Raw genomic sequence first — 18670 nt, 5'->3', positions numbered from 1 at the left:
CTGCTTCTGCACTACTAACCCTCTTATGACTGACTTACTTGGTTCCAACCCAGTGTGGATCATCAAAGCTGGCTCTGACAAGATCCTATGGTGTGATGCTAGTATGGACTGCACCTTCTGACTTTGACCTTCTAGACAGAACTCAGCCCATGTGTCCTCCAACTCAGGCACTGGCCTTAACTGTTTGCTCATAGCTAGGGTCCTGACAATAATAATTAGAAATACCAGTATAATGATTTTTGTCACAATAAAGTAAGATTATTCAAAGTTCAGACAATCCAGGAATCATGTAACTTTTGTGTTAACAAACCTACATCAAGATGGGAAATTTATAAGAAATTTTCTGGAAAAAAATCCATATTTTAGTGTAGAAATTATACTTGCAAATGTTTAGCCCCCTTCCAGATATCAGAAAAGAGGAAGTTCTGGATTCCTTTAATTTATAGTAGTCTCTGGCAAAAGTATTGTAACAACAAGATGTTTTTTTCCCTCCTTCTCATGGCACTAGTTGCCAAACAGGATATTCATAAGAGTCGTATGTGTATTTAGCATAGTTGTTACCCATTATTGCCCTCTTCTAATATTCTTGCAAACAATCAAGGAAACGTAACTTGTAAATGAGATGGACAAAAACATATTAAAGGAGTGAGGCAGACTTTGTCATCCCCCACCTGCGCACAACGAGATGCATTCTATCAAGCTAAGTCATCAGAGGACATATGGTCTGTTTCATCAATAACTCAGAGAGTTTCTAAATATTTCCACCATTTCACATTTCCTCTAGCTTTATCTTCAATTATTCCTTGTATATATTATTAGTAGTGTGTTGCTAAGAAAACCCATATAAATCCATGTGCATGCAATTCATTCCAGCAAAGGATGAAATTATAACTTTGACTGCTATCAGACAAAACAAAACATTAAGACTCTAAGGATATTACGATTACAACTAAATCACTAAAAAATAAATATGAGAGAGTTTTCAAAAGATTTTGCATAAACAATTATCCCTTAGATGCAAGTGATGTCTGGAGAGCTTAGGGAGGCAAAAATGGCCACACTAACTTGGGTTCAGTCCTGCACTAGGGATTGATATAAATGTTTCCTGTGGTTCTAACACTAGTTCACTTCCCTCTCCATCTTTCTCATTATGTGGACCTGTGAGAGAGACACAAGTAGCTTGGAAGCACCCTCGTTTCTTTGCTCAGTAGGCTGCCTTAAGAGCCCTCATCGACCCTCAGAGCATGTGTAAATTGGTACAGAAGGGTATGTGCTGCATATCTACATTAGGGTGAGTTTAATGTAAGATTCTCTGTGGATTCATTCAGGTCTCCAAGGTTGTCATTGTGGTACTACATTCATTACTTGTGTAAATAAAATCTGGAAGAGTTGATTTGCAATGTTCAAACCTATACAGAGGTTAACGGGATGTTATAATTCGTATGATGAGCAAGGATTTTTGTTTTCATACTACTTTATCTGAGTAATGGATATAGCCCTAGAAGTTTCAGTGACTGATGCAGTGGAAAAATGATATATGATGGTATATTTTATGTCCATATAATTTATATAACACTAAAAAGAACTCCAATATGTCCAAAGGGGTTGGGAGGGACTAAACTTTCAAGACAACTATCTCACTTCAGGGGAAAACATAAACAAACAAACAAAAACTCACCACACCTACCAGCCAACCAAAACTCATGTAACAGTTTCAAAAATCTCTTTATTTTCCGTCGTGACATAGTACTGATTATCTCAGGGAATGATAAATTGATAGATCTATAGGAGACTCAAGCTAAAAGTCTAAAGCGACCATACAACTTCTTAATGGAACAGTCCTGTTTTTCGTAGAGTCGTCATGTCCCAGGAACTTCTTTCAGGCCATCACATCCTGGCTTTCATTTTCTCAATAAAAATGTATTTTATTTTACAACACTGGACTTTTAGTTCAAGGAATACTGTTATTCCTGATAGAATTTGTCCTTTATTTACCAGGTGCAAACAGTCCAGAACTATAAATGTTTTGTGTGATGAATGGTGTTTGGAGTGCAGAGAAAAGCCATATGAGTCTACCCACTGTCACATATGTTCTTTAGCTCAAACTGAATGCTCATGACATGGCTGGTGTTTTATGATAAATAAATTCAGAACATTAAGTAATTGGAAAAAAATCCTTCATTCTCAGTAACAGAACAATGTTTCTATGTAAGAACAAATGGTCAGGAATGATCAGTATATGTATTATGACTTTTAAGTATAATTTTTGTCTTTTGTACAGCTTTTTTTGACACAAAAAATATCACCAAAAGGTGTCTCAGATTTTAAAAATGGGGTCATTTTCTACAGATTAAACATTTCTAATCTGGAATTCCCTTGTCTGGAAAACTCCGTAATCCAGCATGATTTTAGCCATAAGAACACTTATCATGGATGTGGCAAGGTTTTCCTGTGGTCCCATAAAGTTTGTTTATAGCCACCAGTCCTGGGTCTCAGTGTTCTGTGCTGTTATTTGGCTGAAATCTACCCTTAAATGTCTTCTAAGAGCCCACTAAACAGTGAAAGTTTTGGTAATGTGCTAGAAAATATTGACCTTCTGTTGTCCAGCAAATTTTCTTGTCTGGCACTGATCAGGTTCCAAGGTGCTGGACGAGAGAGGTTCAACCTGTATTAGTTACTAACTTCCATAGTGTTTCAATGTGATGCATGTATTCTCAATTACAAATTATCAGAATCTCAGCCTATTCATGTTTAATTGTAAATTTGAGAATAATCTTATTTTCACTAAATATTTGCATCACGAGACAGGACCATTTTTGCGTAAGCTTCTTTTAACCAGGGATTTCTCATCTTTTTGAGAGAAAGAACTGTTTTTGGTGAGATTTCGGGAAAGCACACACTTTTATGGACACAAAAAGCCATTTTGTAACATTTTGTCCACAATTTTGCTGTGTCCAAATATTGTTTCACTCCCACATAGAAATTACACAACTGGAAGCCATAATATTCAACCCAGCTACAATGACTTGAGATTTTTCAACCTTTTCCAGCACTTGCTTGTTTTACAGGTTCTTTAAATTTCATTTTTAATGTAGATATTAGTCTCCCATGTTTTTCCTCTTGTGCTCTGGCTCATTAACCCGGCCAGTTGACCTGCATCATTCTAGTGTTGACAAAGATAGGCGGTATGAACCTTAAACTGTCATAAACACCTATAAAATGTGACCTTACGTGAATGCAGTGATGAGGGTTTGACAGCATTACACCAGTCATCTGATAAGCTCAGGTCAGAAGTCACTCAATTGCTTGCCTTTTGTTTGGGTGTCAAAGAGCCAAAAGCTTTTCATGATTTCAATAAGCAAATTAACCAAATACTTATACTAGATTGCATATATTAACTCCTTGGTAGCTGGGGTTTTTATGGGGCCATCTTTCCAATGGTCAGAAGACATATTGTTTCTGTTTGCGAGAAACGCAAGAAGTCAGCAATTTTGTCTTTGACATATTTAGCATTCCCTTTATTCTGTTTGCTTTTCTTTCCAAAGTCATATTAATATCTGCCAAGTAAGCCTGACATAGAACAAAAATGCACTGGACACACACTCAAAGATCTTCCATGGTTGTGCATTAGTGTGGAATATCAACAACTGACTATGGGATTAAAAAGTCTATTTCAGTGCCTTCTGAAGCAGAAGGAGGTCAGAAAAAGGCCCAAGAGGTGAGAGTGAGCTGTGAGAGTGAGCTGTTCCACAGCCCCAAGAGAACAGGAAGTGGGTGGACTCTTATTGTGGCATGTTCTTCTGTAGCCACACAATGGGATACATGCATCTGACAAAGTGGTCTTTGTCCATGAAAGCTTACGTTCCACAAAATTTGTTAGTCTAAAAGGTGCCATAGTCCTTATGATTGTTTTTGCAGATATAGATTAACATGGCTACCTCTTTGACAATGAGAGAAGCATCTTTAGCTCTGCACAATCAGGCAATAGGCTACTGCAATTTTGTTAACTGTTGTAATTTAAACCATTATTATTTTAGACATTATGTATCACTTTTCATCCACACAGCTCAAAGTACTATACAAAAGTGAGTAAACCCCATTATTCTACATTTACAGCTAGAAAGGGGTCCGCGTCAAAGGGATTGTCGAATCACAGAGGTTAATGTGTGGTTGCATAAGTGGTGTAGCAGGGAAGGATTTGGTTTCTTTGACCATGGGATTCTTTTCATGAACAGGGATTACTGGGAAGAGATAGGATCCACCTCACAAAGAGAGGAAAGAGCATCTTAGTGGGCAGGCTTGCAAACCTAGTGAGGAGGGTGTTAAGCTAGGTTTGTTGGGGGAAGGTGACACAAACCCGGAGGTAAGTGGGGAAGGAGGAGGGAGCAATCAAGTGGGTTTCCTGGGTGAAGAGGAGAATGTGGGCCAATCGGCGCCTTCTCTAAGATGCTTGTACACTAATGCCAGAAGCCTGTGGAACAAACAGGAAGAATTAGAGGCCCTGGCACAGTCAAAAAAGTATGAGGTGGTTGGAATAACGGAGACTTGGTGGGACGATTCGCATAACTAGAGCACGGTCATGGAAGGTTATAAACTGTTTAGGAAGGACAGACGGGGAGGAAAAGGGGGAGGAGTTGCGCTCTATGTGAGGGACCAGTATGATTGCTCAGAGCTCTGGTATGAGGAAGGAGAAAATCCAGTTGAGTGTCTTTGGGTTAAACTTAGAGGCAGAAGTAACAGAGGTGATGTTGTTGTTGGTGTCTGCTATAGACTGCCAGATCAGGGAGATGACATGGATGAGGCTTTCTTCAGGCAGCTAAGTGAAGCTTCCAAATCACAGTGTCTGGTTCTCATGGGAGACTTTAATCATCCAGACATTTGTTGGGAGACCAATACAACAGCACACAGACAATCCAGGAAGTTTTTGGAGAATGTTGGGGATAACTTCTTGGTACAAGTGCTGAAGGAACCGACCTGGGGCCACGTGCATCTTGACCTGCTGCTCACAAACAGGGAAGAACTAATAGGAGAAATAGAAGTGGGAGGAAACCTGGGCTGCAGCGACCATGAGATCATAGATTTCAGGATCTGGACAAAAGGAAGAAAGGTGAGCAGTAACATACAGACCCTTGATTTCGGAAGGGCTGACTTTGACTCCCTGAGAGAACTGATGAGCAGGATCCCTTGGGAAATGAAGATGAAGGGGAAAAGAGTTTAAGAGAACTGGCAGTAGTTTAATGAAGTCTTACTGAAGGCACAGGAACAAACCATCCCGCTGCATAGTAAGAAATGCAAACATGGTAGGAAACCAGCTTGGCTTAATGGGGAAATCCTTAGTCAGCTTAAACTCAAAAAGGATGCATACAAGAAATGGAAAAGTGGACAGTTGAGTAAGGAGGAGTATAAACATATGGCTGGAGAATGCCGGGCAGTAATCAGGAAAGCAAAAGCACAATTGGAACTGCAGCTGGCAAGGGGTGTGAAGAGTAACAAGAAAGGTTTCTACAGGCATGTTAACAATAAACGGGTTATCAGAGAAGGTGTGGGGCCATTACTGGATGAGGGAGGTAACCTAGTGACATATGATGTAGGAAAAGCTGAAGTACTCAATGCTTTTTTTGCCTCAGTCTTCATGGACAAAGTCAACTTCCACATGATGGTCCTAGACAATGCAGTATGGGAAGGTGGAGGGCACCCATCTGTGGGGAAGGAACAAGTTCTGAGCTATCTAGAAAAACTAGATGTGCACAAGTCCATGGGTCTGGATTTAATGCACCCGAGGGTACTAAGGGAATTTGCAGAGGTCATTGCTGAACCTTTGGCCATTATCCGTGAAGACTCTTGGAGATCGGGGGAGATACCAGATGACTGGAAGAAGGCAAACATAGTGCCCATCTTTAAAAAAGGAAAGAAGAACAATTCAGGGAACTATAGACTAGTCAGCCTTATCTCAATCCCTGGGAAAATAATGGAGGGAATCCTCAAGGAATCCATTTTGGAGCACTTGGAAGAGGGGAAAGTGATCAAAAGTAGCCAACATGGATTCACCAGGGGCAAGTCCTGCCTGACCAATCTGATTAGCTTCTATGACTACGTAACAAACTCTGTGAATGTGGGGAAGTCAGTGGATGTGATATAGCTTGACTTCAGCAAGGCTTTTGACATGGTCTCCCACAACATTCTTGTCCATAAGTTAAGGAAATATGGATTGGATCCTTGGACTATAAGATGGATAGAAAGCTGGCTTGATGGTTGGGCCCAACAGGTAGTGGTCAATGGCTCAATATCTGGATGACAGTCGGTTTCAAGCGGAGTGCTGCAAGACTTGGTTCTGGGGCTGGTGTTACTCAACATCTTTATTAATGACCTGGATGAGGGACTGGATTGCACCCTTAGCAAGTTTGCAGATGACACAAAACTAGGGGGAGAGGGAGATACCTTGGAGGGTAGAGAGAGAATCTAGAGTGACCTGGATAAATTGGAGGACTGGACCAAAAGAAATCTGATGAGGCTCAACAAAGAGAAGTGTAGAGTCCTGCACCTGGGGCGGTAGAATCCCAAGCATTGTTACGGGTTGGGGACTGACTGGCTCAGCAGCAGTATGATGGAAAGGGACCTAGGGCTTATGGTGGATGAAAGGCTGGGTATGGGTAAACAGTGTGCCCTTGTAGTCAAGAAGGCTAACGGCATACTAGGGTGCATTAGGAGGAGCATTTTGAGCAGATCTGGAGAAGTAGTTACCCTCTATTTGGCACTGGTGAGGCCACATCTGGAATATTGTGTCCAGTTTTGGGCCCCCAGTATAAAAAGGACATAGATTTGCTGGAGCAGGTTCAGCGGAGGGCAGCAAAAATGATTAAGGGTCTGGCGCACAAGACCTATGAGGATAGGCTGAGGGATTTGGGCTTGTTCAGTTTACAGAAGAGAAGTCTTAGGGGTGATTTAATAGCAGCCTTCAACTTCCTGAAGAGGAGCTCTAAGAAGGAGGGTAAGAAACTGTTCTCAGTGTTGTCAGATGGCAGAACAAGGAGTAATGGTCTGAAGTTGAAGAGGGAGAGGTGTAGGTTAGATATTAGGAAAAACTACTTCACCAGGAGGGTGGTGAAGCACTGGAATGCGTTGCCTAGACAGGTGGTGGATTGTCCATCCCTCGAGGTTTTTAAGTCCCATCTGGACAAGGTCCTGGCTGGGATGACTTAGTGGGGGTTGATCCTGCTTAAAGCGGGGGGCTGGACTAGATGACCTCCTGAGGTCCCTTCCAGCCCTGTGATTCTGTGATTCTGTGCAAGAGCTTTGACTTCAGTGGGAGAGACTGTTATTGACTTCAGTGGAAATGTGGATCAAGTCCAGAGTTAGAGACAAGAAAGAGAACTCCTGCCTTCCATCTCTCAATCCAACTGACCAAATTTAACGTAGCTATTTCAGTATAGTAGTCATAGTTGTTACACCTAGCAAGACAAAATATATGCTTTCGTTGGACTATGTATATCAGGACATGGCCAGGTCTTTTTCATTTTACATCTTATTTTTAGTTAAATTCAGATTTAATTTTTGTTTGTCAGTAAAATAAGTCTTAAATCCATATTGCTGTTTCAATTCCAGAAACATAAAAGTTCAAAATATAAAGGTAGCCCACAATGCATTTTAGTCAGACTGGTTGGGAAAGTTGCCCAACAGTGTTGTGTATTTCCATGGGGAACATTTCAGTGTTGTTGGAGTATCCAGAGACACTTAAATGAATGCCTATCTTAGCCCTACATTAGGATGTAGAGTTGTCATTCATACAGAGCTAAGAAGAGTGTAAGAGCTGTGGAACATGTGGTAAAACCCATCCTGTCACATAAATTACAAACCATAGGCATTTCTTAGTAATTCCCGTAATCCTCACTTTATAGAGGATTCTACTGCTGGGATTCATTGCTGGCTTTCAAACCAGTAACCACAAGCAGTCCTTCTTCTCGACTTAAAGTAACAGTCACCCACAGTCATAAACATACAACCGCAGTCACCCCACAAACTCAAACAGACAGCCATAAAAGCCTCGTATAGTTCTAAATCTCTGCTCAAAGTAATCTCTTCCTACATCATGTCATAAAATCCCTACCATAGTCAGTAAGTTTCGAAGAATACTAATGAGACACTGAATTGAATATTCAGCGCCTCATTACCATTTGCACGCTTCTGGCCATGGTGCTATGAAAGCGGCACTTTTGAATGTGCGTGGCTCGGCATGGCTACTCGAGGGTCCTTTTCAAAAGGACCCCATACATTTTGATATTCCCTTATTCCTCTCAGCTGAGAGCTCATTAGTATACTTTGATTTGGCCATTAGCATGGCCATTTTGAAGTTTGGCCAAGTGTGGCCACAGCCAAGCTCTTTTTTCTGAGGTCATGCCAGCATCCATCCAGCCTTTCAGGGGCTTTGCCTGTTTGTGATACTCCACCAATAAGCAGTCAAGCAACATGATGCTAAGGCCTTGCTGTTTGTTGCTTAATTTTAGTGAAAGGACACGTGGCTGGTGGCTTTACCCATCTCTGTTCTAAATGTGGTGTAGATGTGAGCTATGGTGAGGGAAGGCAGAATTGAGGGTGCCATAAGATTAGGGCAACTGGGCCTTCTTACCACTCCTATGTCTCCTGGCTGTGTTTATGGTTTGCCATAATGCAGTTTCAGTTGATAACTGCATGGTAGAAGCAAGTTAAACAAGGATAACTGTGAACCTACATAAATTTAGATACTAATTTTCATATTCCAAGGAGGAAGGGGAAATGGAGAATGAAGTGGAAGAACATCCCCCTTTCTTTATCTATCCATAGAGGAAAAAAGCATAATGTAACTCCTAGTATGTGGGAATTTACCCTCACCCTTTTAGCTGGCCATATAAAAAGAACATCCACCGTAAATTATCTCGGGCATTCCTGGTATTAATGAGAACCAATAAGATGTCCCTAATAGGCCTGTACGAGCTTATGTATATCTGATGTCAAGTAAGGCAGTTACTGCAACCTGGCTAAGCAGATGATATTATGACATTCTTAAAGCAGATTCAGAATATAGCTGCTAGTGTTCACTAGATTCATAAGTTATTACTACCTCCTCATTTATTTTTGGTCAGTTTAACAGAGCAACTGCTTGATATACATGTATATGAATTTATAGTAGACTAGCAGATTTACCCAGCTTTGCTTGGGTCCCTAACTCATTTAGGTTTTTTAAGCTGGGGAAAAAATAAAAGGAAAATGTACATGCTTTATTTAAAGGATTTATTTGTTTTTCAAAAATACAATCTATTTTTATTGAATTAATTTTTATTTTGGATTTCTTTGAAAAGGGGATTGGTAAAATTTGTCCATTAAATTATTTTTAGTCTTTAAAAATAGGAATTCCATCAACTGTATTTTTTCCTAAGCTTTTATCATTTGCTATGTTTTAACAAAAAAGTGCAATAACTTTGTTTACAATAACATTTTTTTCTCCAAATTTCTCCATTTTATCTCTTTTTCGATACTTTTTTTTTTTTTTTTTTTTTGAGAAGCAGTTCTATTGTGGGTTCATCTTATTTCTCTGTCTCATCTTGGTTCAGTCTCTTTCAACATTTGCTCAGTTATGTCAGTCTTGAGGACTGCATTTACGTAGTGATTCTGTCTCTTTTTTGTTTGGCTGTAGGAGAAGCAATCCCATCCCAGGCACATCCCATTTTCTTGGCACACCCTAAACCTTACCTTGCTTTAAGTGGAGCTGTTTACCTAATTTGGTGGTCCTTGCTCTAGAAAGCATTCTTGATCAAACAGACAAACTGTAAAATACATAGTAGCCGATGGTGTAGGATGCATTCACATTTGGTCTAGAGGCTTGTATTCACACACTGCATGCACAGATGCAATCACAGGGACCCTTATATTATGTGACGCACCACTAATTGTTAACATGAAAATATCCAAGAATCATAAAGAACATTTCCATAAGTGGAACAAAGGAGAATAGCAATTCATGTCTGACTTCATCATCTGACACAAATACAGCTATTAAAAACGAATTAGCAACCTGCACATGTAACAAAGATTATAGCCAGCCATTAAGAGGCTATAGCTTTCTATACAAATTAGGACACATTACAAGTCAGTCCAGGGTTATGTCTGAATGGAAGAGTTACAGCATAGAAGAATAGCTTACAAATCTATGCGGAGAAACCCTGACAACTCACTGAAGAGGAATATGAGGGTGTGACTTAAAACATCCTGGGAACTGCTGGAACCCACCAATTCCAAGAAATGGAAACTACAAGCAGGCCATAAAGTGAAACAACATATAGGAACTTCACATACATATGCTCCATTTGTTCCATGAGAAAGAGTAGATCCACTTACAGGACAGTTCTTAATGATATTTTCATTGTGCTTTCTTAATATCAGTGATCCTACCTTTTTAATATGTAGACGTAGCCCTTCAAAAATAAATTCACCAAAGGGCTTGTTTTGTTCACAAAATAACAGATTATGTTGAAGTCAAAAGATATACACTTATTTCTCCATTTACAAATGTAATTCATTCAATGAAAACTCTTTGTAAGGTAAAAATTTGTAAATTGAAAATGGAGCTCCCGCTGGAGTACTAGCTGTAGTGTGGATTCTTAGATGAAGGCTGGTTCTTTGTTGTGGAGAAAATAGTGTTCATATATTGAAAAACTGGCATAAATTTACATGGTTTGTTGTAGCAAAAATTTCATAAATCAAATTTTGTAAATGGAGGGATGGATGTACCAATGACAACTTTAAATTGGATGAGTAGTTCTTTCTCCCCTTTCTGACCTGTAGCAAGTAATAAAAAGTTGTAGTTACTTTTTCATCCCACATGTTTTATCTATCTTTCCATATGGGTTCTTTTCCATCCAATAAGCTTGCTGGAAGACTGGCCAGTGTTATAAACCAATAAAAATGAAAAACTTAACTGATTTCTAACTATACTGATGTTCTGTTTTCAGTCTGACAAATTAAGTGCTTATAAAACAGTTTCTGCTTTGTTTTGTTTTAATGGAAAAAACCAACTTTCTTTTTGCATGAGGCACTTGAGTATCTCTTGTGTGAAACTGCTCACCACGATGCACCTCTCAGCTACTGCAGGTTGAAACACTCTAGTCTGGAACTCTTTTGTCCAGAAACTTCTTTAATATGGTATGATTTTGGTTAGCTAAACAGCCATTTGTGAGGGTGGCCAATTTCCCCGTGGTCTCATGAATCTTGTTTACAGCCACCAGTCCTGGCTGTCAGTGGTCTGCGCTGTTATTTAGCTGAAATTTAACCTCTAGATGTCTTCTAAGAGCCCAGTAAGCAGTGGAAGGGTTGATAATGCTGCTAGACAGTATTGACCTCCCACAGTCCTGCAAATTCTATTATTCAGATTCCAAGGGTGCCAGACTAGAGAGGTTCAACCTAAACAATTATTTCTGCTAGAGCTGTCAGCAAGCAACTAACAATATTTTGCTTGTCTTCAGTGTCTTCCTCATTATCTATTGACCTATTTAGTTACTTGCATAGATCTCAGCACTGTAGCATCTGTTAACTCAAACATCTTTGCAAACACAATTAAAGAAGTCTTACAGCACTGGTGGTAGGTAGGTCAGAATGGTGATACCCTTTTTAGAAGAGGAGAAACTAAGGGCAAGTTGCATAGCAATAAACCTCTGAGGCTGGCTCATGGGACTTAGCTGCTGGTGCAATAAAATTGCAGGGTAGATGTTCAGGCTTGGGCTGGAGTCCAGGTTCTTGGGCCGGCCTGTGTCAGCTGACTTGTGGGGTTCAGGCTGCAGAGCTATAAAATTTTGCGTAGAGCCCTAATGTCTACACTGAAATTTTATAGCCCTGGAGATTGAGCCCCTTGGGCCTGAGTCAGCTGACGCTAGTCAGTCATGGGTCTTTTATTGCAGTGTAGACCCACCTTAACACAAGTTAACTGACTTGGCTAAGGCCTTCATAATGGATCAGTGTGAGAGAGCAGAACGGAACAAAAGCTTTTTGGCTCCCATACTCCTAACCACTTCTTCCACTTATTTATATATCCAGGTGAACACACCCTAGTTTTCACTTTTACTGAGTCCAAGGAAAACAAAATTCTTTTTTTTTCCAGTTTGCCAGCTGAGAAGTTTTGTTTTCTGTACTCAACAAAGGCAAACCTACCATTAAATAAACCCGCAGTAGAGCTGATAAAGAATAATAGTCTCGCTTCATTTTGGAGCATAGCTCGGAAAGTCTGGTTAAAGGAACAGGAAGGTGCAATGCCATCTCCTTCACCTCCCAGGCCCCAGTTAAAGATGTGTGTCTCTTCTTGTAGTGTCTCTCTGTTTGCAGTTTGGGAGGAACCTGGCAGCTACAAACTGGTATAAAACTTCATCTCTGAAACAGACAAGCCACATGGTATAGGATAGCTTGACATTGCCAGAAGTACATGTAGTTGCTACAAAGTCATATTTTAACAATTAAATTCTGGTTTGTCAGGATTACATGTCACTATGCCAATCTGTTGACAATTACAAGAGATAGTCACACGGCATTTTACTTTACTGCTTAATGTATTTCAGCCAAACTGCAAAGGATTGTTTGAATTGAAACTACAATTTCTATTTCAAGGACAGCAATCACTTTTCAGTAGCTTTTAAGCAGTGCAATCTTTCACTGTATTAAACACAGCATGTCAAGGCAGACCTATTAAAAGGAGATTTGCTACAAATTTGAAAATGGACATACAGCTTTCAGGAAGATGCACCATATTCTTTGCCAGGGTGCTAGAAAAGAGAAGGAAGAGAAGCTATTTTTTTTTTTTAAATCTTAGGTCACGTATTTTACTTAAATCCCCAACAACAATTATTAAAGAAAATAAATACCTTGCAAACAAATAGCAATTCGTTATTTTACTGCACAGCTATGTCTTATTTTCTTATTGTTTACAGTATTATGCATTACCATCTGAGTACAGTATAATACCATATGGTTGGTTAATTAAGAATTGGATTCTACTGAAATCAGACTCCTTTCCATTGGCTTCAGTTGGTGTGGGATCGGTCCCTATGGCCTCCAGTTTAGGAAAGAATCCTTATCCAGGAAAGCACTAACACACATGCTTAAAGTTAGACATGTGATTAAGTGATTTCTTTAATTAAGGCCTATAGGAGGAAGTATTCAGCACAGATGGTTCCAACCAGTTCTGTCAGTCGCTAACTTCTCCAAGTAATAAATCGACAATATAGCACATGCATAGAACTCTGTCCAACAGTTAAATGTCTCAGTGAGTTATTTCTTTCAAAGAGTTGTGTGAAAGTTTAGTGTTCTGTTGAAATTATATATGTGTTAAAGTTGCCCCAACCAAAAATATGTTTAAGCAAAAGCTTAAGTGCCTGAAAACTACCACTATTATTTAATTAGTAGATAAAAGTCTTGGCTTGTTGTATGAAATGCATAAACACTTTGAAAATGTCTTGCTTTATGTAGGTAATTAAGTGAAAATGGCGGTCTCCAGCCCAACCTCCTTCCAAAATTAGCCCACATTCCTTGAATCAGATTCTATAATTGTATGGAAAAGCTGATTTGCCTGTGTGCTAAATCAATAGTAACTTGGCAATAGAAACTATCTAAACCCTTTGGTTACCACTCACGCTTCACATTTGGCAGCACAAGCCCATTCAATAAGGGCAAATGCAAAGTACTGCAGTGAGGAAAGAACAATAAGTTTCACACACATAAAATGGGAAGGGACTCCCTAAGAAGAAAAACTGCAGAAAGGGATCTAGGGCTCACAGTGGACCAAAAGCTAAATATAAGTCAACAGTGTGACACTGTTGCAAAAAAAGCAACCATCCTGCGATGCATTAAGAGGAGTGTTGAAAGCAAGACATGAGGTAATTTTTCCACTCTGCGTTGATTAGGCCTCAGCGAGAGTACTGCGTCCAGTTCTAGGCATCACATTTCAGGAAAGATGTGGAGAAACTGGAGAAAATCCAGAGAAAAGCAACAAACATGACCTATAAGGGACAATTAAAGGAATTGTTTGTTTAGTTTGGACAGGAGAAGACTGACAGGGAACACATTAACAGCTTTCCAATACCTAAAAGGGTGCTATAAGGAGGAGGAGAAAAATTATTCTCCTTAACCTCAGATGATAGGACAACAAGCATGGGGCTTAAATTGAAATATGGGAAGTTTAGGTTGGACATTAGGAAAAAGTTCCTAACTGTCATGGTGGTTACGTACTGGAATAAATTGCCTGTGGAGGTTGTAGAATCTCCGTCACTTGAGATATTTAAGAACCGGTTAGACACACATCTGTCAGGGATGATTTAGATGGTGCTTGGTCTTGTTGAGCGTGCAGGAGACTGGACTTGATGACTTTTCAAGCCTTTTCCAGTTCTAGTATTGTATGATTCTATCATTTTATGTCCTAACTGGAGCAAAACCATGACTACAGTGTAGAAATCCAGTCTTCCCATTAATAGCTTGTCATCTTGTGCAACAAGTAGAACAGAACAATTTCATATTCAAGCATAAAAGATAAAGAAGAAAAGCCTCATATTTTTTTCTTCTCTTGTTCTGTTAATTGATCATGCACAATTATTAATGAGCTTGATACCATATAGCAAGGCAAATCTGATTCCTATTTCGAAAGGAATGGCTAATTTAAGGCATTGTCTATGCTACAGCAATCTGTCAAGAGAAGTATTTTCTTGTATCCACACGATATCTTCTAACAAAACTTTTGTCAACAGATCACAGCCAGACTGCAAAGTGGATCGAAAGAGCGATCCGCTCTGTCGACAGAGAGCAGCCAGAGTGCCTGGCCACTCTATTAGGAAACCGGCCAACCAGAAACACAGCAGATAGGCCTGCCCAGTGTCCCAGAAGCTGCGTTTGTCAACAGAAGACCCGCGGGAACATCCAGACTGGCTTTCTGTCAACAGATATGTTCTGTCTCATGGGGGAGCAGCAGAATGCTGTCAACAAAAGTGCTGCATTCTGTTGAGTTACTGTCGACAGAATGCCTTGCGAACGTGGACACTCCCTGGGTTTTGTCAACAAAATGCACATTTTGTCGACAAAACACTGTAGTATAGACATAGCCTTAAAAATAGTATTTTTGAAGCAAAAGAAAAACAACAAATGATCACAACTGAAACAATATGGCTGCCCATACTACCCAACAACGATGGCATAGCATCACATTCCTTCCAGGGACCTGGAAGAGGTGAACACAGTTCCAATCTATAGAACAGAGAATAAGGACAATGCAGATTACCAACCAGCAGTGTTCACAGTAAAATGAGTGTTTGGATGTCTGACCAGGGGAGATTAGTTGATTGGCAGAGAACCCATTGCCACCCAGGGTGGACAGCATGTGTTTCTAGTGATGGTGCACATCTGCCTGTGCGTTGGTGCACATAAAATTTATTCCATCCAACACTGCTGACCAGTCAATTTAACTTCAATCTCCAGAAAGATCAGCAAACAATCAAGCAGTTTGCAAACAACAGAAAGACAATCCAGTGATAAGTAATAGTCAACATGGATTTGTCAAGAACAACTATGTCAAACAAACCCAATAGCTTTCTTTGATAGAGGAAGCCATAGGTGTGATATATCTTGACTTTAGTAAGGCTTCAATACTGTCTTGAATGACTGTCTTATAAACTTACTAGGGACATATTATCTAGATTTAGCTATTGTAAGGTACAGAATGGGAAATGACTATTTAAGGGGGATGCATAACTGGTTGGAAAACCATTCACAGGGGATGCGTCTACATGAGGAAGTAATTTCAAAGTTAACTTTGAAGTTAGGCACTATGTCGAAGTAGCCATCAGAGAGTCTACACACATTTTTCCCTTACTTTGAAGTTAACTTTGAAGGGAGTCCAACTTCGAAGTACTTACTCCAGTCCTGAGAATGGAGTAGTGCCCTACTTTGAAGTTTAACCTCCAAGTTGGATGTGTGTAGACGCTCTACTTTGAAGTTGCTTACTTCAAAGTACAACTTTGAAGTAAGCCAAGTTATTTGTGTAGTGTAGACACAGCTAGAGAGTAGTTAGTGATACATAGTCAAGCTTGAAGGTCATTTCAAATTGAGTCCCACAGGGATTGATCCTGATTATATTCAATATCTTCATAAATTATTTAGAAAATGGCACAGAGAACAACAGTTGTAAAGTTTGTGGACAATACCAAACTGGGAGGGGTTGCAAATGTTTTGGAGGATAGGATTAAAATTCAAAATCATCTGGTCAAACTGGAGAAATGGTCTGAGGTAAACAGGATGAAATTCAATAAGGACATATGTGAAGTACTCTACTTAGGGAAGAAACATCACTTGCACACACACAACACAGAAGTGACTGCCTAGGAAGGAGTATTGCAAAAAAAGAGATCTGGGAGCGTTAGTCATTCAAAATCTAAATATGAGTCAACAGCGTTGGTGGGGAGGTGGCTGTGTTAATTTGTATCTTCGGAAATAATGGGGCGTCCTGTGGCACATTTTAAGACTAAGGCTACATCTACGGCTGTGTGTACATGGGAGCCCTTCATCGAAAGAGTAAAATCAAAAGCAAGAAATCGATATACTGGCTTTTGAAAGAATATGACCACATGACAAAGGCGGATCATAGTTCCGGCCCACTTTTTTGAAGACCCCATCTTATTTTTTCGAAAGAGATTGTCCACACATGTACGAGTGCTCTTTCGAAAGAAGGGAGGTGGAGATGCCGTGGACGGGATCGCATGGCCGCCAAGACCTTTCAGGGCCCGCAGCCAGCCGCCACCTTAAAGGGTCCCCCTCCAGTTCTCCCACTCTGCACTAGCCAAGGCCTGCTGAGCTGCCAGGAGCAACGTGGGACCCCAGCACAGCAGCACCATGGCCGACGACACCGTTCTGCTTGCACTGGATGCAGACATCGTGGGCACTGTTGCCCATGTTGTCTGCACAGGTGCTGCAGCCGCCCCCCTCCTCCTTGGGAGACAGAACCCTGAGCCCCCTGAGGACATGGAGCCCACCCAGCTTGCACCCTGCCCCCTGGCACCCCGGCACCTGTGGAGCCACCCCAGCGTCATGGACTAGTGGGAGCAACTGGTTCTGGGGCAATGGGATGATGCCACCTGGCTCCAGAACTTTCATATGAGTCAAGACACCTTCCAGGAGCTGTGTCACCGGCTGGCACCTTTATTGAGGCATCAGGACACCACCATGCGGCCTGCACTCCCCCTCGACAAGAGCGTTGCAATTGCGGTGTGGAAACTGGCCACCCCAGACTCCTACTGCTCATTGGGACACCAGTTTGGGGTGGGCAAGGCCTCTGTCAGAGCAGTGCTCATGGAGGTAAGCCGGGACCAGGGCACACTCCCACCACAGGAAGGGGAAAGGGGGACCATGGGCACAGGGACACCTCAGAGGTCGCCGGCCTGGGGGGCCCAAGAGGGGGTTGCCAGCTGGTGGGGGAATGGGAGGGAGTCGCTGGCTGGGAACACACTGCCACAGCCTCATTAGAGTGCATGGCCTCCCTCCCATGCAGGTTGTCTGTGCCCTAAACACCATGCTCCTGCACCGGGTCATCTGTGTTGGGGACCTGGATGCCATCGTTGAGGGTTTCTCCTCTTTGGGGTTCCTGAACTGCTCTGCTGCCCTGGACGGGATGCACATCCCCATCCGTGCCCCACCACACAGTGCTAGCTGCTATATCAACCAGAAGGGCTACCACTCGGTGGTCCTCCAGGCCCTGGTGAACCACAAAGGCCGGTTCATGGACATCTACGTTGGCTGGTCGGGGTGAACCCGTGATGCCAGGGTCCTCCGCAATGCCGGCCTGTGCCGGCGTATGGAGGCTGGCACCTTCATCCCCCAGTGGGAGGTGCTGGTTGGGGACACCACCATGCCGCTATGCATAGTTGCAGATGCGGCATACCCCCTGCTGCCGTGGCTGATGCGGCCCTATACTGGACCCCTTGACTCCAGCAGGGAGGCCTTCAACACCCACCTCAACCAGGCCTGGTACATGGTTGAGCAGGCCTTCGGGCACCTCAAAGGGGTGGTGGCAGTGCCTTCTTGCTCACCTTGAAGTGGGGGTGCACAATGTCCCACAAGTGGTGGGTGTCTGCTGCATTCTCCACAACATTGTGGAGGGAAAGGGGGATGCCTCCATACAGAGGTGGGCAGCTGAGGCCACCAAGGGGTTCGAGCAGCTGGCTGCTGCTGCCAGCCGCCAGGCAAACCGCGATGGAGTCTGGATCCGGGAGGCCCTTTGTGTAAGTTCCACCCAGGGACGCATTGGCCCCCCGATGCCCATCCCTTCCCCTCACCCCATACATTCACCCCCCCGACGTGCACTGCCACCACCACTGCACCCATGCCTCCCCTCCATAGGACCATGGGACATAGGCATTGGTGCATAATAAAAACCTTTATCAACAATAAACTATAAAAGACTGCGTTATAAATGTCCAACTATTTACAATGGGGGGGGCACCTCTGTATGTTGTGGGGTGAGGGGGGGCCTGAACTTGGAGAAGGGTGGGGAGGGGCCAGAACTGAGAGGGTCACTCAGGCAAGGGAGTTGTGGGCCAAGAGCCCACTGGTCCTGGGAGCCCCTTCCCTCCCCCAGGAGCGGTTGCCATGGCGGGGCCGGGAGGGGCAGGGAGCACCA

Source organism: Carettochelys insculpta, chromosome 12, assembly GCF_033958435.1.
Source record: "Carettochelys insculpta isolate YL-2023 chromosome 12, ASM3395843v1, whole genome shotgun sequence".
Classification (NCBI taxonomy): domain Eukaryota; kingdom Metazoa; phylum Chordata; order Testudines; family Carettochelyidae; genus Carettochelys; species Carettochelys insculpta.
Note: the sequence above shows the minus strand (reverse complement) of the source record.